General features: G+C 39.6%; 1 pseudogene; it reads left to right on the top strand.

The window, feature by feature from the left end:
- LOC116389794 (obg-like ATPase 1) overlaps nt 1–23,871 on the top strand; it is a 38,239-nt pseudogene that overhangs the window by 3,782 nt on the left and 10,586 nt on the right.

Raw genomic sequence — 23,871 nt, 5'->3', positions numbered from 1 at the left:
TTAAACATGTTTGTAACTTTTTGCGTGGACACTGATCACCCAGATTTTTATTAAACAGTTATAATTTTGAATTGACAAATCTATATTAACTGGAAATTTCACACGCTTCTTAGTCTTCATTAGCTGTTGGAGTTTGCTCAATCCTCATGTATTCATTGTATTCTACAATACATATTTTTGTCTGCAAATAGTCTTTATAGTAAACCCAGTCCAAGGTTTTAGGTTAATATTTGGCCCAGACATACAGTATGTCTCACCTCCCTATGAGAAGGAGTTTCTGCCACCCTGTGGAGAAAGACACTCAAATCTGGCTGCTAATACACATCACTTCCCCCATCGACCAGCATATTACACTCTAATCTGTACGTATGTAAGTCATTTGCTGTGTAATCATTAAGAACATTTTTACACCTGACGATGGTTGTAGTGTTACAGTGGATTGTCTTTCTTTTTTCCCCCCAAGGTGACCCAAGAAAAGCCCTCAAGTATGTTAGAGAAACAATTTAGCTTTATATAAGGAATTAATGCATGCACTTTAGCAATCTTCAGCAATTTCTTGCCTGTTGGACGTAACAAACAATAATTTCAATGTGAAGCACTGAGTGAGGGGATAAAAAGGGAAAGTCCTGGATTATAGTTAACTGCCATGCCATCATTACTCTTAGACTTGCCATTATCTGTAGATTTTGAAGTACACTTCAGCTGCTTCTTGCGCCACAGAAAATAAATCTCTCTGTGATCACAACATGGGGCGGCGTTTGGCTGATCCTGTTCAACAGCAGCGATCTATCAGAAATGTAATTTGCCCCTCGATTCCATGTACAATTGATCTATTATGGGATTATCTGACCTTGTAATTGGGCAAAGTATTTCATAGAGTATTTTTGGTTTAAGCCCTACAAATATGCGACTCATTGGAATAAGCTTTTCCTTCTTGTGCTGAAAATGAAAAAGCCAATCTCGCATAACTTACTGAAGTGTTTCAGGATCATACTATCGAAGCATCAAGTTCTGCACACCAGCACTTTAAAATGGATTGACCTCACTGCTGCTTTTTATTTTCAGGAAGTCAACCTTTTTCAACGTGTTGACAAAGAGTCAGGCTGCAGCTGAAAATTTCCCCTTCTGCACCGTTGACCCAAATGAAAGCAGAGTGCCCATTCCAGATGAACGCTATGATTTCCTCTGCCAATTCCACAAACCTCCCAGGTATGGGGTCTCATCATTGACCTATTATTCACACTTCAGGTCTGTAGTCGCTGACGATCTCCCTGCAATAGGTATGAGAAAACATGTAACAATGTTGTTGACATGTAGCTGCCAGTTGTGTTTGAAGTATGACTGCTGCTCTACTCAAAAGTTTTCTGCTAAGGAACAAGATGAAGCATCTAAACCTCCAACACCTGGTTATCATATATATTTATAGAGGCTGTTAAAGCAGGCTGAATTCAGATTTGTTGGGCGATACAGTACTAGTGAGATGTCCCTTATTGACTGACAACAATTGGTATGTTGAATAGCACTTCAGGGCATGAAGAACACGCTCCTGCTTTCAGTTAATCTCACTACACAGTTGTGTCCTACTTATGCTGTATATTCTCTATACTGTATCTTCAATTTCAATTACATGCAGAACAGATTCCTCTAATAAAAAAATACACCAGCAACCATAAAGATAAAAATGGCAGCTGTCTGCCATACCTACCTCTCTCATGATGAACCTGGTGGTATTCTACATAATTCTAATCATGTATTTTTTCTGTTGAATGTAAAAAAGACCATGAAAGACCAACACCAACGATGAATTGATTCTTCTCATAAAAAGTGTCTGTGAACACGTGCATTGTAGTTTATATTGAGTCAAATTGAGTACATTCTCCTGCAGCAATACATTTGAGAGCACCAAATGTGTATTAATGTACAACTTTTCATATTATCAGCAAATCACAGTATTTTATACTGTAAAGCAGTTGCATCGGCAGCATTTGGTCCCACTAAATAGACCCAGTGACAGCTTTTAAAAAGCAAAGACCTTAGTTGTGCTGTAGCGTTGCTAGTAGGGCATCTCGTGCGGTGTGTGCCAAGATCAACATAACAGTCAGGATTAATGAAGTCAGCTCAAACCTCACATTCCTACTGGGAGGCTCCCTGCATGGAAAGTGAAAAGGTCTGTGCCTAGCCATGCTTCACACAATCAGTAGCATATTTTGAGGTTTGGAAACATAACAATACTGTTCAGAAGGAGAACCACATAATATTGTAATATGATTCCTAATGCCATTTTTGATTAAGTTTGAGTACAGTGGAGCTAAGTCAGTTATTGAAGAGGATGAACGTTTCTTTTTCTTTGTTACATCCTGCATACATCATATAATGGGTATGATAATGAATGATAAATACTATTGCCACTGCTTATAATACTGTTGATAACAATAATAATGCTAATATAAATATTGTATATTTGGAATGGTTCGAAATACTGCCTTCTTTGACTTTGTGAATGTAGAAATGTGATTATCTCAGCAAATAATTCCCAGTCTGTCCGTCCCTGAGACAGGTTGCAAATCACTTTACAGGTCTCCCTCAAGTTCCTCTGTGTCCCTGACATGGTCTTTGTCCAACACAATTAAAGTGTTACATGCTACAATCATTCAAATTACAGAAATTGTAATGAATTCAGAGGCCCTTTTAAAAACAGCTGAATTTGTTCACTGATTGTCTGCTGTTATAGACTTTCCTGGTGTGAAAGAGTCTGATTAGAGAGTCGGTGATGGCAGGCATGGAATAACTGCATACAAAGGGTTAAGATTAAGGCCATTTTGCTATATTGGCACTTGTCAGTGGTGCACAGTTTTCAAATAGCCTTTGACTCTGTGAGAAGTGGGACTGGATGACCCAGTCCCATAAGACTTAATAATGATTTACAAAGTGGACAATTCATGTGAGGTGAGACAAACCGGTCTGTCAGTTTACTTTTTAATGACTTTTGGTACAATTTAAGTTAAAGGAAGAAGCCTGTGTTATTCTATATTTTCTTCTGATTGCAAACAAAACCCTTAAAAAAGCTAAAACCAACAAGGTGTTAGTCCGTCTTTAAATACATTTTTGGGATATGTCATAAATATTTAGTTGCTGTTTTTAAATAAAAAAGAAGGATATGTAATATCCCAATACAGCTGATCACTATAGTTTTTAACAAACTTTACTCAAACAGGAGTTAATTGTGTATTTGTTGGGGACTATTTTCAGCTGCGGATTAATACACATTTGGTGCACTAGTGAGTCTTAACAGCTGCAGGGTGTATTTGGGATTGACTCAACATAAACTACTGTGCCCATTTTCACGGTAATGAAAGAACATGTCAACCAGTAACGGTGTCGCTGACGAACATGTTTATATATAGTTTTTGCACAACAATAGAGGTATATGGCACAGGGGAATAAGCTATATCACACACATGGAATTTGTAAGTTCAGTTCATTGATGTTTTTTGTCTTTTCATGAGATTTAACATTAAGAAAAGCATAAATATTGTCAACTTTATTCTTTACATTTTTTTACTCATCAACAGTCATAAATAGGAAGATCGAAAGCTTATTATGTGTGTGTGTGTGTGTGTGTGTGTGTGTGTTTACGCCCATCTGCTTTGGCATGTCATTGTTTCCACTGTTGTGAAGTCCTCAGAAACAATGTGGTATGTTTCACAAGTTAACCATTAAACATAGCTGGTTTTGTTTTGTAATTATATCTATCCGGTGTCAGGCAGACTGTGAAGCAACTACTTTTATATAGCTTGATTATATGGTTGTGTGGGTGGATCACACTCTTTCATGTCTGGAGTGGTATGCTTTTTGTCTGTGAATTAGCAAAAGGGTTTATAAAGATGCTACAGAGCTTCATCTGCAATAGTAGGATGAAATGGTGATTGTGAGTGCAAACTGAGGACACAAGCAATTGTTGATTTTCTGTATTGTATGGTCTTTTATTCCCTATATTGGGTTTCATTCATTTGTTTAGAAGTTGTGGAACAGGTTGGAATAGGTTACCTATTCCAGCTTAATAGGTTAAGCTGGAATAGGTTACCACATAGTGTATTTACATCTTTTTAAAAGATTCAACTGTTTCTAGGGAGTAGTCCAACTTGATTTTCCACTTGATGTCTCAAAATTCCCCCATTGGTGTGCACATTATGAATATTTTTCAACCCCTAATGACTTTGAAAAGCCTGTGTAAACAGTGGATTTGCTTTCAAGAAACTATTACGGCGCATCCTGAAAGCTGATTCTGTTGAATGGCTCATACTGGTCTCATAACAAAATGGTTTTTAAGTGTTTCCAGTGCTTCCTCAGTGACTGGAACACCTCACTGTCTGAGACAAGACACAGACATGTTCTACTTCATCTGCTCTTCTGTTCCCCGCTTGTAACTCTGCCAGCTCACCTGGCCTTATTCCCAGATGTTTGTTTTTCAGCAATTAGATGTTTCAATGCTCACACAGTGTCGCCCTCATCACTGCAGGAATGCTCTGGTTCACTTCTAATGAAGACTTATTTACGGTTGCGCGACACCCAGTAAGAATCCAGCCTTAAGCTACTGTATCTGTAGGGACTGGCTGTGGTTGTCGGCAGCCGACTGGAAGGTAGCTGTTTTTTTAATCGTAGACTCTTCTCTCACCGTGATATTCCTGCTTTCAGCACCTGAACTCCTGGTTAAGTTGATGCTCTTCTCTCTCCTCCTCTATTGCCTGAAGCAGACAGAAGACAGTTTTCCCATTTTGTAAAATAATGGTAGAAGTTTTAAGGGTAGTACACCTGATTACAAGACATCTTTGCTATAGAGCAGTAGAGAAGATGCATGGCTCTATCCTTCAAAGAACTTAAACATTTGCTCTATCAATCAATTAGTAGATTGTAAATGAATCAGCAACCAATTTAATACATTAACTAGACATTTACTAGTTGCAGCTTCTCAATTGTGAAGATTTACTTTTATCTTTGAATTTTAGACTGTTTGTCGGACAAAACTGTCCGACAAACAAAATGTTTTAGTGACCAAAAAGTGAATTGATTAACTGAGAGAAAAACCAGCAGATGAATTGACAGTGAAAATAATTGTTAGTTGCAGGTTACCTTTTTTTGTGTTTGTTGTGCATTGATTGCCGTCATAACCACAGTACAGAATGCTAATAACAACACCAGTGTTTTGTTATTGTCATTCAGTGTTGGCAGTGTTGTCCTTAATACACTAAATAGACAGAAGCTGTAACAAATCTGCAAAGGTCTCTATCATAAACAGGGAATACTTTTTTAGTCACATAATTCACTGTAAATATAAACCGGTAGCTGTAGCTGTGGTAACAGCAGCGTGTACAACATCTAACAGAGCAATAGCAAATGAGCTACTATGTTAGCTTGATTTAGTTGCAGCGTGCTAGTTTGTGTATGGGGAGTGTTGCAATGTGCTAACTGTCCATTTCAGTGGTTGGTGGTGGGGCTAATATGATCAAATCAAAGTCAGTCAACAACAGATTGACCCAGAAATTGGTCGTAGTCACTCACCTCTAAAAATGTGCACTATCTAAAGAGCTCCAATATCCTCAGTGACTTCCACATGAATCATGATTAACGGATGAATATCTGACTCTGATGATAAAGAGTGAGTGATCGAATCAGTTGGCTTCACTTTGCTGAACCTGCTGGGACATTGCATTTGTGTTTGGTTGTTGCATCATGCAGACGTCAACCCACAGGACACTAATCGCTGCTAGTGAACAAATCAAAATGATTGTTTAGCTCCAGGCGTTATGAAGAAACTGGATTGCCTATTCAGAGATGATTTATGGCCAACCTGCCTCCTCACTGACGCCAGTAATGGCTGATCACCGAGAGTTCTGCCGTATCACTCACCAACTCACACATTCCCAAACTTGACAAACATCCAGAACACCTCACCTAGTCCCTTGACTTCTGTGTGTGACTATCTAAACAGATGAGGCAATGAGTGAATCTCTCATCAGTTCAGCTGCTGAATCAGTTGTTGCGTTGATGCAATTTATTCTTGTTTTTTTTGTGTGCAATTTACACAACCAATAGAGTGATGCAGGAATGAGTTCTAAAACACGGAAATGAGTGAGCATGTTTGCACTTCCGGTTCCCTTGTCTTGAAGTCAATAGGTTTTTTTGAATGGGTTTTTGGTTAGATGCCTGAAATAAGGTCTGTGCTTATCACAAGCTTGAGAGTTTTCACCTTTTTGTTCTATATAAAAAATACATCAGTAAATACCCGCCTCTGGAATTTTAAAGCTTTATACGTGTTTTAATGAAGGCGTTTGCTGACAAGTTTCTAAATGAGACCACAAAACGACTTCATGCTGACTGGTCAGCCTTCACAGCCTCCGCAGGTCTGTAGCCTAACATTAGCTTTTTACTTCTGCTGATTGCATTTACGCTTCAAAAATTATAAAACCTGTGTTCATAATATCATAAACTTGTGTTTGCTTAATCCAAAATCCAATCCAATGGAAAAAACTACATTGACTTTTTGTCGAGGGAACCAGTGTGTCGCTAACTTCTGGGGTTGGCCTACAGAAATACGTCATTCCTGGACCACTTTATATGCAATTTTTATTTTGCTAAAGTATTTTAAAGAGGCAATAGTTTTGGTCCAAGTTTACGTCCTTTTAGCTACTGCATTAACAAACATTGCAACAGGAAATACAAAGGGGCCCATTTTGAATGTTCATGTTGTCAAGTTTTAAAAGGTTTACTCCTTTAAAAACGGTACCTAAATAGAGTTTCATATTATTAAGAAAACTCTGAGTAACTTTCTTAAGGGCACGATAGCACATGTTTCTTAAACAGGCATTTGTTGGGGACTATTTTCAGCAGCGGATAAATGCACATTTGGAACACTGTGAATATTTTTAGCACCAGGATGGTGTTTGTGGGATTAACTCAAAATAAACAACAGTGGTGAAGAAGCGAGTCACTCAGTGTAACAGTGCGGCTCATTGAAGTGTTTAAATCTTTGATGAACAATGAAGATCTATGACACAAAGGAATCTTTTGTCTGGCTTTTTAAAAGATACTTCATTGACTTTATTTATTGTTGTTTGTAGCGTTTTCATTGGATTCGTGACAAAATAAAGCACATCAACAGATGTATCCTTTTAATGTTTGCTGATCAAAGAGAAGAGCCTATTAGCTCACTTCATGGACATCTGTGGGATCAAAAAAGCATATCTTAAAAGAAGGAAAGTAAACAATATGTTTCCAGTAATGGTAGTTCAATGCACTGTTCTAATTAGCTTAGCATTAAAACGTTTTTACTAAACAAACATTTTCACAAGTTTAGCCCACATACATAATGCATTTATTACAGCTTTATCCATCAACCGTCATGTTGCATCTTTGAATAGTAATTCTGGTAATAATAGTATTTGCTATATCGTATAAAATTGTATATTAGTACAAATCCCTCAGAAGCCTGTATGAAATATTGTTTTCTGCTGAGGTACCATCATGCCAACAACTGTTTTTGTCAAATTAATACTTCTGATGAAAATTGCATTACATTATCAAAAAGGAAACAAGTTTAAGGTTTAAGTCAATTGTCAATTTTGGACAAATACTGACTTTGTCTGTGCATTAATGTGTCATTTTGTTTCTTAATCTGTTTTTTTAATGTTCAGATCCACTCTGTTGTAGCAAAGGTAACTGGTTTATAAGAAGTATACAACCCACTTCCCACACCACGAATATAGCCGTGTTGTGCATCAGTCTCAGCTGGGTCCTAGCACCTGCCTGAATGTTGCGTTTTGTTAAGCTTGAGAAAAAACAGTAAGGTTTCATTAAAATCAATGAGAAAAATACGCTTCCCTGCACGTGGGTCTTTGTTTATATTAGTAATGTCAACCAATACAGCAATTCTAACTCTAGATCATTTAGCTGTGCATAAGGATCATCCTCCCTTTGTGTGTTTTCGGGGCTGTGTTGAGGTGCTGTCACAGTATTTAAATGAGCATTTTGCTTCAGCGAGAATGAAGAGTTTTTGTCAGCCTCCACTCATCGAGGATGATTAGAGCAAAATGTCTACCCATCTTGACTGGAGATCGCCACAGCTCCAGATAACATGCCCGGTGATTGAAGGTCGCAATATTTTGAATTCTAATGGGGCTGCAAGATGAATTGCCTGAAATAGACTGTAGAATCTTCCTGCTTCCTCCTCATGCCCCCCTTGCCTGTCCGCTGTGAAAAGAACCACTGGGAAAGGCAAGGCCCGATGATCATAGAATTATTGGATGGTGATTCTAAACCCTTCAAAGAGGAGTTGCTATGGAGATCTCGCTCCAAACTGTGAAATGATTCACCTTTGAAAGGCTGGAGGGTCTGAAAGCTGAACACATCATTGTTCAGGTGGCGGTTGGTTAGGAAATTGCCGGTGCCTGTGCAATCAGCAGCCCTATAGTAGTTAAAGATCTAAAAAGGTTTGTTCTCTGAATGATGTGGGACAACAGTGGTGTGCATATGACGGTTTCTTTCAATCAAGACACTCTCATGCTCAGTGGTTTAACAAAATAAATGGAGTGACAGAGGTTAAGCTAATCATAAGGGGAATTAACACTGTTGTTTTCTGTCAGAGTTCATGAAAACTGGAGCCTCCCCACTATATCCACTTTTCAACCGCACACAGATCCGGCTTGTCTAAACGGCTTTCCTCTGCATGTATTTTTCCCCGTCGGTAATAGCAAACATTTTGGAAAGATGCACCTTTTCATAATCAGTTTGGTATGACACACTGGAATTGGAGAGACCTTGTGAGGTAGAGATATTCATACTATCGAGCACTATGATTTTACTGTGATCTATTTTGAAAGATGGGATCATGTGGAAAACATGTTTCGGTGTTTCTCGAAAGGGCTCAACCCCATTTTCTGATGTCAAACTGCTTTTTAGCAGCCAATGTATTTGCCATAATTGATACAAGCAAAGAAACAAGGCTGACTATGCCACAAACTCTGTTACAGAAGCAGTGTTCTACAAATTGCTGTCAATTTCATGTATCCTAAAATGAATGTCAAGAAGATATTTCCTGAATGAACAGAAATACTCATGTGTGCATTGCCAGTGTTTCTCTGCTGGGAAGACATCCATAATGTGCTTTTCCTGACAGACTCATAAAATAGCTTTTACTGCTCTGAATACCAGGAGAATTGCGGCACTGAGTTTGGATGGACATTTTTAAAAGCAGCGCGAGGAATGCAAGTTCTTTAGATGTGCTCGCACCCATCTTGCATGTGAAAACATGCACAGCAAGTTAGAAGTCCATGAATACTGTAATTTTACTGAATTATGTTGACCACATATCCTCCCAGGTAGCAACATCAGAAGAAGCAGCTCAATCAGTATTGATCTTGACTTGACTCAGATGACTGCCTTGTCTGTATACCTGACAGAAAAGTGATGATAGCTAGCTCAAGCTGGTTGAGGTTGTTTTAGGTGTTAATCTGGTACAAACTGGAAACAGCTTGTACATTATTATTCCTTTTAATTTTTTGTTTATATTAGAAACAAATGTGTTGAAGTGATATTTTGCATGGTGAGGTTAATTTAAAAGACGTGAACAAAGTCAGTCAAATCAATTCATTTTCTTTCCTTTTTTTTATTTTGTCACTGTTTTTCATTTGTAAATGTCAGTTTATAGTTATATCCTCTCAGGCCGCGCCAGCCTGCGGTGCCGCTGTAAGTCCATAATTTTGCAGAGCTTAGCCTGATCCCTAATCAGACCATTGAACACCACTCACCCTCTAGAGACTAATCCTTTTGTTCTGTCAATAAAGGAGCACCTGTTAATAGTGTCTTCAAAACATACACTATTTGAAATGAAGCAGTAAAATTCTAATTGTGAGACAGGCCTGACTCGTGGGACATTCCAACCTCTCTCTTCTTTTTTGTGTGTTTTAACTGTCTTGCATGTGGCTTTGTGTGGCGCCGCAGACTCATAAGAGCTGTCTTCACAGAGCCCTACCCAGACCCAGTTGTTAAAGGACTAATTGTGGAGATTGCCCCTCAGATTTCTCTCCTCTCTTTCACCTCGTGCATTTGTTCTCCAGCTCTAAGCCTTGAATGGGACGGCGGTAAAGTAGATGTGAATGTTAAATTAGGCGGAGTTAATTAAAGCAAATTACTTTGGAATATGTGGCAGTCAGAGGAGATCGTCAGCTGATGACTAAATAGTGAGTAATCAGCTGCTACTGCTCTTTGAAAGACTCTTTGAAATTTTGATTCATCAGCTTTTTTATTAGGGATGTATAACAATAGTAAGAAACTGTCAATTACTTTATAAGAAAGTAAGAACGGAGTTACGAAATTATTGTGCTTGCTTTAGGTGTTTAAACATTTTAATAAATGGACTGACATATAGTCATTTCTCATGCTTTCATTAACAGTGATTTATACCAATGATGAGTACTTTATTAACCACGTGAACCTGTTTTAAACCTTTTTGCTCCTCATTAATTTGTTCTAAATTGAACAACAAACTTGTAACAGTGTATCAAAACTGGACATCATAATTGTTTATAATGCATGTATATTCTTGCAGCTAACAAAATGATTACATTGCATTATATTTTCTGGGTTCATGCAGACACAATAGAAAATTTTCATTCCAATCAGTGGTGAACAGGGAGCTGGTAAATTGGAGCAGCAAAACAATAATTCCACTGATTAGCCCCTTTCTGTGCGGCGTAAGTGAACTGTTTATACTGTGGAGTACCTCTGCAAGAGGAGAGGAACCAAAACAGCCTGATTAGGCAAAGAGTAATTGGATAAGTTCATTTCACCATGAGGACAACTCATAGGATGACAGCTTGCACAAAAGTCTGCAGCTTCTGTTGACTCGCATGTAATAAGGCCACTGGAATAGGATTTTTGGTTATCTGTCATTTTGTTGTTGAGCTTTGATATGTCTGATGAGTGACGCTAGATTTTAAACGCCTTGTTGTTTAGTTTCATGGTAAATCATTTATGTGTCCCTTCTTAATCCAAGCAACGTCGCCCCCCACAAGTCAACAACAAATGCTTCATGGGTGATGAAAGGGGCAGAGCTATGTGTCTATATTGTCATGTAAATGTACACGGACCTGGACCCTTATCATGCTTGTGCAATTTGGAGCAGATTTGATAAAGTGCTCTGAATTTACAACAACTTCTTGTTTCACGGCATCATCCCACCGCAACAATGTTGCTTGAAAACGCAAATGTTTGATCAAAGTTCCTGACCAAATTTTAAATTGTTCTGAGTAAATCTGTAAGGGGAGTTTGTTAAAGTACGGGGCATGTAAAAGGCTAAACATTGGCTAATATGAGTTCCTGTTTGGTTTTGGGAATGTTTTTTTTTTGTATGTCTCCACATCCACAAAATTTCATACATGTAGGTGAAACCTCAATGGGCATTAGCCTGTCAATCCAATAAACAGTTGTTGCAATATTTTAGTCTGATCTAAAGTCATGGACTGACGGACTGGCAACTAAAAAACTCTCAGAGATGGTCTCAGCGGCCGTGTTTCTAGTTTGTGTGTTTAGTCTACCAGGACATTTATCTGATTATTGGAGAGGCAGGGGATAACTTAACTGTTCAGATAACTTCATAGATAAAGCAGCTCTGCAGAGATTTGCCTGAATCGTATGTTGTTGCCCATCATAACAACTACACACATCTATGAATCATCAATATTTTCTACATGTACCACTGTTAGAACCTGTAGAGAGACAACGTGACAGCCTAGTGTTGAATAGTGCGGATCACCTCAGTGACGTTAACATCTTGCAGGGCCTCACCTGTCAACGCGCCTTCACTGTTCAGGTGTCAACACAAGAATATGGATTGTTGATGTCATTAAGTGACTCCACCATGCACATTCCAAACATCCCTCAACACGGTAATACTTAAAGCCAAGTCATCATTCACCTGACATCCACTACCCTGTTGAATGAGATGGCATTCCCATTATGCCACAGCGTGAAACTTCCCAAGTCACTGTTGACAGATTTACTAAATGTGTGAAGCCATATTCAAAATCCAAATATGCTAAATTTACTAGTACTAAATAATTCTAGCATGAAGGTTCAGTGTGGAATATAACTACTATAAAAGTGTTCAAGCTGCAATCAGTGATACTAATCAAATAGTGTAACAATGATAGTAATATAATATTTAACAGTATTACATAGTATTAGATGCATGGGGGTAATCTTAATTATTTTCTCTAAATGCAATTTGGTAATGATATTACAAACTTTTACTTAAGTAACATTTTAAATGCAGGATTTTCACTTACTTAATGGAGTATTTGTATGTTGAAGTGTTGGCACTTTTGCTTAAGTAAAGGATCTGAGTACTCCCTCCACCACTGTAAATCCCCCTTTTATTTGCAAAATGAGTGATATTATAAAACAAACATAACACAACACAACAGAATATATTGCAGTCCACTGGTAATGTTAAAGGCTGTCACTCTCATGTGACAGATGCAGACCCGTGTCCCCCCCCCTCCCTCACCCCCTCCCTCTGCTGGAGAATCAGGAGTCCTGAGAGCCGCTGCTGGATAAATGGTCTGCTTCAGAGCCTCATTACCTAATCACCAGCACAGCCAAGACATCTACGACGCAAATTAATAAGGGAAGACGGTCTCCTGTGGTCTGTGAATGTTGAGGTTTTTCTCTTAAATCATACTCACTTTTGTTAATTTCTTGTATTTTGTAACTTAATGGCTAATAGTTTTAAGACAAAGGGGTACAAAATGCACGGCCAGACACTCCCCACTTCATGCAGAGTGACACACAAGCCTGTTTTGCTGCACTTAAAGACAATTTTAATGGAACTTACTTTGACACTATAAGCTGTTTTTTTTTTTGCAGTTCTGACACTTGCATACTGAAAAGAAACAATAAATATATTCCTGAGTATTTCATTGTATTTGTTATGACTTCCCCGTGACTCCCACTGTGATTTTTCATGTGGATGTTTATTTTTCCCATATTATCTGCAAAAAGGTAATGATTTTCTGGGGTCAAACCTAATCACTGTTCCACATTCGATCTCAAGAAGTCAATGTTATTGATTCTGTGGCTCTGATTCTGTTGCTTGTACTGTCTTCACGTTAAAAAGTGTTGTTGCTGCTAAAAAAAATTAATTCTATACTGATAATCTCTCCGTGTGTTTTTTGTCCTATTGCTGCAGGTGCTTTTGAGGATGAGGATATCATCCATGTTGAGGGGACAGTGAGGGATATGGAGATCATTCACGAGGAGCTGAGGCTGAAGGATGAGGAGATGATCGGCCCTATTATTGACAAGCTGGAGAAGATGGCCATTAGAGGCAGTGACAAGAAACTCAAACCAGAATACGTGAGTCAATGTCCCAGCAGGCCCTTTGCTACCCCTCACAGCAAGGCACAAATAATAACCCTCCCACACACATGGCCATGGAAAAAAAATAACGTTTTTTTTAATCTCCCTCCAATAGGTCTCACCCCTCCCCCTTCCCCATTTTTTTCCCTTTCTGAAATTGAAAGTGATCAGGGGTCAGGGGTTTTCTGCTGTAGAAATCATTAATAGAGAGTTACTTATTCAGCGGCTGACCCTGGGTTGCAGCACTGGGCTAATGAAAGTGTTTCCACACAGCTCTTTTTATCTAAAGTAATACTCAAATCATGGCACAGCTTCTGCTTATGCTTGTACACCTACAGCAGCTCAGGGAATTGTATAAGGCCATGCAGTGGGTGAGACATATGCCAAAATATTGCTATGAATACCGCAAATGTTTCGAATATTCTTTGACAGAGGATTTTTCGGTTGCATGCAGCGAGGTGCAGGGCCAAATGCAGGGTAAGATCAGAGAAAAATAATCCACAACCTGGATGTCAGATCAAAATGTATGTGGATGCACACGCATTCAGATGTATATTGTTAAGGTAATGAGGCTGAGCAGCCAATGTTAGCAATGATTTGGTTGTAAACGTTTCATGATGCCCTTCCATCATTGGAGCAGGATAGGTTGAACTAGCACGCGAGGGGATGTGGCCTTTCACTTGGAGCATCATGGCCAATTTCAGGCCCCGACACACCGAGGCTCTGACCACTCATTACACTAACGAGTGGGGCTTTTTCACCTGCTGCAGAGGCCCACTGTTTGTGGGTTCCCATCAGACTAAACCCCCCCCCCTTCAGCCACTTCCCCACACCCCTGTAGCCCCACAGACAGGAGCCATTCAGGCTAGGCAGGTGGCCGCTTACGCACATAATTGCTAACAATTTTAGGCAATGAATAAAAGTGATACATTACTTGTCAAAGGTTGTGCACACGTCGGCAAGTGAAATCTATGGACGACCTCTTTAGATGGCAAAGAATGGTGCTTATCAAAGGCTGCAGCAAGCTTTTAGATGGGAGGGATTGTGTGATTGTCTCACAGGCTGCGCCTAGTGTTTGACACGCTCAGATGTGCAAAGGCACATATACATGTTTATGTAATCTATATGCAGAACATGTACATCAAGACTACGTCTAAATGTACAGTTTATAAGAAACAGCAGTGTTTGTACTTTCTTTAGCAGAGTCACAGCATGAATAAAAGGGAGATGATGATTACTTGCTTAGATTTTTCTTTTTACTGAATACCTTTTGAAATAATAATTTCCATTGTTGCACTCAGTTTCCTATAAGCTCTATACAAGTCTTCATGTGGCCTGAAATTTCATGATCATGAGCTGCTTTTATCCTGCTTGAAGTAGATTTACACAATTATTTTACCATTTAGATATCTTCTTATTGTCACATAGTATACCTGATATGATTCAAGATGATACATCATTCACACTTATAGAGCTGGTTATTGGACACAAATGTTTACATTAAGTTGTCCTAAAAATCAATTTTTTCAATTAAATCATTTTCTTTAACATACCTTCTAACATTTTATATGTTCTGTCAGTGAAAGTGAAATATAGTAAACCCAATTAGTGATTTTCTATATGAAAAAAATATTTAATTAAGTAAATTTCTCAAGTAATTATGATAAGACCACAGAAATCTCTGTTGCAAAAGATTAAAATTAAAATTGCTTTGTAGCTTCTTTCTCGAAATATGTAGGCAGTGTAGGAAACTTCCTGTACATTGTTACCAATATGTATAGAAACAATATACCTTATTGTATCACTGAGAGATAACTACTGTATATATACATGTATGTAATTGTGCTATAGTGTGATACCTAGTGCATGTGCTCCTAAAATAATAATGTTGAATATTTGCAGTTTGAAACACAAATGAAGCATGAAGTCTTTCAAGGATGTTTTTTTTTTTATGTATCTTACTGAAACAAGACAGGAAAGACAACTACGATTACTATTGTCAACTAAAATGGATATTAGTTAGGGAGACGAAAGCTGTTGTATAGGGGGGCAAAATTAATAGAAATATAACGTGTGGGTTTTATTGGTTTGAGATTTCATACGCTTGCTGCTGCAGCTCACAGCGGAAAATGTGCTGTTTAAGAAAATTCAGTTTTGTAAGGAAGAAAAAAAATCACAAATTTGGAATATATTGTAAAATAGTTAAAATTTGCTCTCTGAATAAAAAAAGTCCCTGAATATTTATTTGTGAGTTTCTGCAAAATCCATATGCATGCAGCAGCACGGGGCTCATATGTATGCAATGTTAGGACGATTTAAATACATTTTGATGGAACTGTGTTTACAAGAACAATGTTTCATTGCTTTTGTCCACGTGAATCCTCCAAAATCCCTATCCTCACAAAACAATAATAAGAAGCCGGGCCCACCAGCGGCGCTTCATGGTGGCAGGCATATGTGTTTGACCCCTGTGGGACCTATATGCCTTTTATTAACACCTGCCTGTTAGAGGAGCGCTGCACGGTGGCTGCGAGCTGATGAGGGAAACCTGGAGCGGGTTCAGCCTGTGTCACTGGCCGTTTGCTGTTTCCATTTCACAGATGATTAATCTCTCTGTGAAGACTTGGGACGGCGCGGGCGGAGTGTATGCAGCTCTTCCTGCGCTCTCTCCCGCTGGCTGCACTCTGGCTGCCTGACTAAAAGGCCTTTAGAATTCCTGTGGAGAGAGATGTGCAGAGAGTGAATGCAGCTGGCTGGGGGTCAGTGTGTGGAGCTTTTTCTGCCATTGTGTAATTGAGGCTCTGGCAGGATTTTTTTCCTCAGTTCTTTCAAAAGGGAGTATGATTGTGAAGTGCTGCAAGGGTTTGGGGAGGGAAAAGGAGGTAGGGGGAGTGTTGCAGGGGGTGGGGGAGTTTTTATATGAAGGGGGAGGTCAAGTTGACAGGAACAAAAAGAATGTGTTCCGCTAATTTCTGTGGGGCTGGATCAACAATAATAGGCTCAATTTCTTTATTACAAATTTTATAACTACCTCCCTCCCTTTTTCCCACCCTTTTCCGCTTCCAGATCCTGTCAAGGCTCAGTCTTGTCTGTGGTCTCAACCCACAAGTACCTCAGTAATGACTGTGGCATACATAGCTGGAAATGCTCAATATTTTCTCCAGAAGAAACGGTGAATAATTAGTTCTGTACCTCACTAGTGCTTATTCAGTATACATTCTGCAAAGTGCCTGAGGAAGGACCAATAATTTACACCTAACCAAGTTCCAATTAGTTTCCCCGTTCTTTCCAATTTAGTCTCCTCTCTATCCTTTTCATTAAACAGTCCCGATGGAATATTGATGTTCAAAACTGCGACTCTAAGCGAGACACCCCAGAAGGCATTTTGTCATGATTTAAAGGAGGGAAGGGGGCCTTGTGCATGCCATCCCTGTCAAAGCCAGGCCACTCCTGCTCAAATGCGAGCACATCCATTGTTCATTTTGGCATCAGGATGCCATGCATTTAGGAAATAATTACCCCATACCCTGCTGGTTTTATATTCTTTTTCATCTCCTTTAATGGCTTCTTGTTCATTCTCTTTTAACCCCAAACAGGACGTTATGTGCAAAATCAAGAGCTGGGTATTGGATGAAAAGAAACACGTTCGCTACTATCATGATTGGAACGACAAGGAGGTAAGCCTTTGATGTTACAGTCAAATTTATTAATGTGATTTATCTTGCTAATCTTTTCATCTGGCCTAAAAGTACAACTGCTGTTTCTCCTCTTTTGTTTTCGTCTTTTGTGCAAATCACAAGCTAATATTATGCACAGTCTTTTGTTGGTTGTATTTTGACATTACTTTTGTACAAGCTAATGACATCTGGCCGCGCTGCTTTAATTTAGAAGCTTTAAAGTCGCTCCCCACAGCGCCTATATACCAGACTCTAATTTGACTTGGCTTCACTTATATCGGTGCTGTCCTCAAAGGCAACATTGGAAAGTTTGGATTCTCAGTACTTGCCCTGTCTGTCTTTGTCACAGATCGAAGTGTTGAACAAATACTTGTTTTTGACATCCAAACCAATGATTTACCTCGTTAACCTCTCTGAGAAAGATTACATCAGGAAAAAGAACAAATGGTAAGTGCTTCGAGGAAAGGCTGGAGCCGACTCATTGCCCTCATTAATCTTCACCGAAGAGCTTTCCTTCTGCTTATGTACGGATTTACATTGATTTCTACTAACTTTGATTGAATCTGCATTTCAGCTATAAAAAGTGTGCGTGCATGCGTCTGCGTATGCATACGCTGGGGTGTGAGAATTGTGGGTGTGTGTGTGAGTTAGCCTTGCTGATGACTGTGGTCTGCTGCTGACAAAAAACGGTCATATCTTTGTGAGAGGATCTGCCTGGAGGTGCCGCTAAGTGAGCTCTAACACAACATCCAGCTCTGCAAACCCCAACCAGACTCTGCACTTCATTAAGCTCATACTAGCATATGGTCCCCATTTTCCATCAAAAGTTGTCATATCATGTGGAAGGCTTTAAAATGACAGAAAACAAACAAATGTGTCCATTCAAAGCCGAACAAGTGATTAAAATCATCTGGAGAGAGCCAATAAATCAGAAGGTTAACACTCTATGAATATTATAGTTATTACATCTAAATATGTCTGGCTCCAAATATTTGGTTTTGTCCTCACATGTTGTTGCTGAAGTAGTTTTACAAGCATCACTTTACAAATGAAATTCCCATGGATCACAGTGACTACTGAGGCTTTCTTGATGCACAGAGAGCTGGAGAAAAAAGATACATGTGCTTTTAATGCTAAGATACACGGATTTGCACTTTTTACTTTGCAGGTGCAATGCTATTTATAAGGTGAATTTACTGAGGATGACCTTTAATGCACTAAATAAACTTCTTCGCTGTGTTGCCAGCTCTGTTCTGTCAAAACACGTTTTATAGTAATGTCATGTGGACACAGTGAGAGCGGATCTAGAAGGCTGGTGTTAGACAACCATTATATCTGAAAAGGCTACTTTTTCCACACTACAGCCGTTTTCTCAATAACACCAACTTGTGGATTGTTATTGCACTTTTCCAATTGCCCTCTAGGCTTGTGGTGTCCGTTCTTCCAAAATTAATTTTTAGTGCTTCGCTTGGCAGCATTGTATTACAAGGGAAGTTGTTTACCTATGACTGTTTGTTAAAATGTTCCTGACACAAAAGTATGAGTGTCAGACGGAGGGAGGAGGAAGAGACCTCCTAAATCAAATGATTCATGACAAGTGGAGCATCCGTCATCAGAAGGAAGAGGGGTTTTTTTTCATGTTGCGTGTGTGTCCCTCTTTTTTAACTGTGTGAAATGCAATAAATCTTAGAGTGTTTTAAAGAGCCAAACAGTAGTGCTCAGGTATCCTCAGGGCGCCACAATGAACAATGCCAACATCAAAGTGGTGATGTTTGACAAGTGATGAGTCACTTCCCTTGTCCAGAGAGCAGCTCACACCTGTATGGAGATGATTACAGGTAGATCTAGCTGGCCCTAATTGTACAATAAATGCTGCTCTCAGCTCTAATGGCAGCTAGTCTGCAGCAGAGACGCCAGACTGCCATTTGGCTGTCGCCATGCTCCCGTGTTTTCCCACCAGCACGGTTGAGATGATGATACGGTTAAGAACTATTCAAAGCAAACAGCAAGACAAATTGCAATCTCAGCTCAAAAATGTGCGGAGGAAAAGAGGGCGAATCCAAAAATGAGGCAAATAAGCCAATCTCATCTGTGTCTCTCGGGACATCCATTCAGGCCATTTCACAGGTTCAGTTTTTTCAAGTGGTACCGTTTTATATTCTAGGTGTTTTGTTCGTGCTGCCACTCAGGCTTTATGTTAATGCTCCAGCAGCACGCTCCACCAAACATTATTTTATGAGTTTAATGTATCTAAGTTAATTGATTTCCTTATGACACACACTCTGTCACAGGTTTTAGAGACCACAATTGATTATTGCTGTAGCTTTTGTCTCACATGGGAGATTGCAGCAGTTTGATCAAACTTTTCGAGCTTTCAAAAGCGGTCCATTGTAAACCAAGATCATCCTGTTTGGAGTCTGGGAAGCTGCCCTTGTTTAGACGAGAATACACAGTATTAGCTTCAGCAAGCCATCATTAATGGAGGGATCAGACGAGGAGCAAGGCCTCCTTTCATCCCCAGGTTCTCTGCTGGAGACAGTACATCATTTACTGTTGAGAGGAGCACATGGCTCCAATCCTATACAGTGTATGTGTATTAGAATGTGTACATGTGCATGTTTGAAGTCTGTTTCAGAGGCGACTCCATGCTCATTTGGATGCTGGTGTAATTGCGGTGTGGAGATCAAAGCATCGCCGGCCGAGTGATGTTCCAGAGGAGACTTTACCACATAGCCCTCTCCTCTGTGCAGAGGGGGCCGCCTGCTGCTCGCCGCTCCCCTCTCCCCTCTAACCATGCACTGCCCCCTGCACATCCCCGCTCGTAAAAAATGATTAAGGCCGCATTTGTCATGTGTTTATGACTGAGAGGCATTGCGTGATAGGGAATGGCATCTACAAGAGTCTATCAAGAGGCTTTCTCCTCTTTCCTCAGGCGTCAGTGAGCTGCCTCGAAGACTTTTTTCTCCGTGCCGCATACCGAGTTTGTGTGTTAGAGAGGGTCATTAGAGCACTGCTGATGATGTGCTGGCTGCAGCCTGCCCAGTGTTAGTGTGTTTTCACTTGTCAGTTATTGTTTATTTTATAAGCTTTTGGCCTCGCCAGCTTTATCAGTCTTTATTTCTTTTTAATAGGTTTGATATCAGACATTTATTCAATCCTCCTCAGAGAACCAAGAGCAGTCCCATTTTGAAATGGAAAAAAAGCACATTTGAGAATACTCCAGGTATGCTGTGATGTTTTTCTCTCTTGTCATTTCTTTTTCTATTTTTTTTTCTTCTTTTGGACAATGTGCATTAAAGTAAATTGGTGCCTCTTAAGTAGATAAGTTGACCTTTAAGGAAACCAGCAAGCGTGACCTATGCCTGTGAGTGTGTGCCGTGTGGGTTCTCCTGGTGAGTGTAAGAACTGCAGGGTACTATTGCTTGGAGCTTTTATTAACTGTGAATACTGTGTGTTTGTGTGTGTGTGTATGTGTGTGTGTGTGTGTGTGTGTGTGTGTGTGTGTGTGTGTATGTGTGTGTGTGTGTGTGTGGGTGGGTGGTTGTCTGTCTGCCTGCTTGTATGCAAGTGTGTATGTCAGGGCATGTGAAGACCTACTTCTCTCTTTAGTCTGTACTCTTCGAGTCTTATTATTACACTCATTCAAACGTGTTGAATACTTTGTCTCTTTGACGATTATTTTATTCTAAATGTGTGTTACATTAGCTACCTCTGTCTTTATGTTTGGGAAACCACAGCTGAAATAGTTACATACCGCAGCTGCTCTTCTAGTCAGCCTTTGTAATCATCTTTTTTTCCCTGCCATAAAGGCACGAATTGATCTTTCATAGTTAATTACCTACATATTTGTCTGGCATGGTGTAATTCAGAAAATTGTTTGCCATGCTTGTGCTCTCATCAGCCATTTCTGACTATGATGATGAAAAGACAGCTTGGGTCTGGACAACAATCAGTGTGTCTCAGCACTTCAGGAGACTTGTTTTTAACAAGTCTTTGTCCGGTTTGATCTCAGAAAAAAGGCTTTGTTTTTATGTTTGGGTCTTTGAGAAGGACACTGACTCAACCCCTGTCTACGTTTCTCATTATAAGTAAAAAGGATATGGTTGGAGGTATTTCATATTTTTTCTTATGTCAACAAATCTCATATAAAAAGATTAAAACCAACAATGAATGAATTCTATAAAGTGTTGTGTGTGTAGCCAAAACTTGATCTCATCCCTCCGTGCCATAGAGCTCCATTATTGTCTAAAAACAATTAAATTAGCATCAGTGAGCCACACCGTTGCACTGAGTGACATTTTCCTTTATAACAACATGGACATATAGTTTATTTAGATTTCTGCTCTTAATACCCACTAGCTGACTAAATGTGTATCACTCCACAGCTGAAAATAGTCCCCAACAAATGCATTGTGTACTCTTAAAAACTACAGTGCCCAGCTGTTTACGGAAACAATGTATCCTTTTTACAGAATTAAACTATGTATCTGTAACCCGTTTTATAGGGATTTTTTGACAATAAGACAAATACAGTATAACATCGGCGTTATCCTAAATATCTATTGAAGTCGCCCTGCAGGGTCTAATCCACTGAAAACACGAGCTGACACCTTTGATGCTCAGTTAAAAAGATATCCAACCGCAGTTAAGGAAGGAGAAGAAAATGTCTTTGCTGAGACTGATACTCTGGTTGGCCTGTAGGAGGAGCTTTGACAATTAAAGTAAAGGAAGCCCTGACAGGAGTTGCAGCATGGCATTTGTCTCGAGAGCACATACCTATAGCTTTAGTGTTGACTTGTATTGTGTTCTATGCATTTTTTGGGGTTTTGAATAAGCACAGTAATAAGTTAAAAATGCATTTTCTTTTTGTGTGATCATTTTGACAAACAGACAGCTATTTCTGAGTACCCGTCAAGATTTAGAGACAGAAGATCAACTGAGATGGGGAGACACTATTGTGATTCACTGAAAGCCACTCCATGAAAGCAGTCACTGCAGCCCACTTCAGCTACTCCAAACCCTAATTCCCATAAACACAACTGAAACTTTATTGAGTGCAAAACCACTGGCACCATCCAAGTTTTTAGGAACCACTATCTGGGGAGTTAGCGTTCCCTTTTCAAAGCTGTGAGGGAAATATACGATCACTTGCTCTTTTATATTTTGTGCACAGTCGGCCACTCTCTTCTTGTGCAGTGTGGCATCCTGAGAAACACTTTCCCATGGTAAGATGTTTATTCTACTGCCCACAGTCAGTCCTTAATGGATGCCTTCAGCTAGCTTCCAATGAGAGAAAACAACAGAAGAGGCTGTACAGCAAAACTGAAACAGATGGAGCTAATAAAGTCCTGTCTGTCCAGTTAGCCTGGTAATTGACTGTCCCCTGTCCATGAAAGGACACTGTTAACATGTCACCTCATTGTCTTTTGTTGTGTCCTGGTGGCAGCACTGTTTTTGTAACTAATGAGACAGACCCTAAACTTGAAGATAAAGAGACATTTTCTGTTCTTGTTTGTTCTTTAATGTCCCTGCAAGAAATCGGCTTGCTCTCAAAAATCCGATACAGATCGTCACTTCACCCTCATTTGTCAAGCCCAAGGACGCTAATGCCGAGTAGGTCTCCTGCAGTTTATAATGTACAGTATGTAGACACCCCTGTAGCAACACAACATGCTCGCTTTCTCCGAAGGCGCCCTGGGAATTGTTCCCCTGCAAAGTCCAAGCTTGGCGTAACATAAAAAAGGAAATGTCTGCAAGTTTAGAGTCTGTCTAATGATACGTTTTGATAGCTTTAGCTTTGTTCAGCTGTGCTTTTCATTATTGTTGCGATAAGGCTAAGCCCGAACACACATGCAACAGTGAGTTGCCTTTGGCCTCGGCAGCTCTAATGAGACAAATAAGTGAATTTAGTGTTGCCACATACATCTCATAAACGCTTATTATCAGGATTATTGTTGAACTGTTGTGAGGGGAGGGGAAAAAAGATGCAGGATTGGAAGGGGACATGATTGGCTGATGTTACATATGTCCTTGATTACCTTCCTTCTGCTTTTATTCTAATAAGTGGCATTCTTTGTACTCCCTAGGACAGCTAGACAGTCTGACACACGATGAGAATAAATATTGCATGTGGAAGACATTAAGCTGTCATCCAGGGAAAAAAAAGAAGAAGAGATGGAGAAATCCGTGTGGTGTTCTTCGCCGCGCTACACTTTGCCTGCTCTTGTCACAATTGTCACATTTTGATGACTCCCCCCACTCTACCCCAGCCCCCTTATTTTCTCTCGCCCAGTCAACTGCCGTGAATGACAGCATGGATACCCCATATAGAGAATTATTTTTGGTGATGCAGAATGTACTCCTCTGGGTTACTGTTTGAATTGTAGATGTTTGCTTTTTTGTCATCCCCCTCTCACAAATACCCTTAAGCATGGATATAGCTTCGATAATGTGTTCTCAGAAGCCATTGTAAAGACGAAACTGGGGGAGATAATTTTTTTTAGGGTTTTATAACATTCAAAGTCACAAAAATGTTATGGGTGAAGTTATCAAAGAAAAAGTTGTTAGAAAAAGCTTGTTACCAGCACACCCCTGAGGTTTGTTTGAGATATGATGTGAGATGATGCTCTTAATTAAAGCTGCTCCCATTGTGCCTGCGCTGGGTTCTGTTTCCTACAGCCTGTGATTGCTTTGAAGGCTGAAAGAAGTTAACAATATTGGAGATAGAGTGTGTGTGTGTGTGTGTGTGTGTGTGTGTGTGTGTGTGTGTGTGTGTAGGCGA

This window comes from Anarrhichthys ocellatus, unplaced genomic scaffold, assembly GCF_004355925.1.
Source record: "Anarrhichthys ocellatus isolate YVR2014 unplaced genomic scaffold, GSC_Weel_1.0 scaffold20, whole genome shotgun sequence".
NCBI classification, from domain to species: domain Eukaryota; kingdom Metazoa; phylum Chordata; class Actinopteri; order Perciformes; family Anarhichadidae; genus Anarrhichthys; species Anarrhichthys ocellatus.
Note: the sequence above shows the minus strand (reverse complement) of the source record. Positions and strands in the feature narration are given on the sequence as shown.